The following is a 716-nucleotide window of genomic DNA, read 5'->3' as shown; positions in this document are numbered from 1 at the left end:
CGCGCCAGCTGCCCACGTCACATGTGAAGAGAGAGAGAGCGAGAGAGAGAGAGAGAGAGAGAGAGAGAGAGAGAGAGAGAGTAAATTATTGTGGAGACGCAAAGCCATACTCCCTGATACTCCTTAATTGATAGGGGTGAACTGCATATCAATATGTATGAGTCTAAGGAATTCTCCATATTGATCAGTTTGGTTGTAATGACAGTTAATGACAGAGTATTAACCATGACGGTTAATAATCAGCTACATACCCCATCTCATTTAGGATTTTATACTGAGAAAAGATGGAATTTACTGTTTGTTTGTAATTGTTCATGTTCTCAGTAAAAGAGAAAGAGAAAGAGAGAGAGAAAGCGAGTCTAACAAAAGAGGGTCTGCTGCACAATCTGGACCTGCTGTTTGAGTGCTGTGCTGTCATACCCGGGCGTTGACTGTCAACCCACTGAAAGCAAAAACATTTATATCCCAGAACACACCCTGATGTCAAGGATCAGAATACATTTTAAAAGAGAATAAAGAACAAGTCACGTGTACCCAGGGTTGAAGATTAATTCTACTGGAAATGTCAGCTTGGCCATTGTTGAACTGAAAGAGAAAGTGCAAAGGGCTTTTTATGCATAAAAAAGTCAATTCAAATTGAAATACCAGTACGAAGTATTTGGTCATAGACCCCATCGCTTTTAGTCCTGTATTTATATATGACTAATGTGGCATTT

This window comes from Scleropages formosus, chromosome 4 (genome assembly GCF_900964775.1).
Source record: "Scleropages formosus chromosome 4, fSclFor1.1, whole genome shotgun sequence".
NCBI lineage: Eukaryota > Metazoa > Chordata > Actinopteri > Osteoglossiformes > Osteoglossidae > Scleropages > Scleropages formosus.
The sequence above is the reverse complement of the archived record's forward strand: the minus strand, read 5'-3'. Positions refer to the sequence as shown.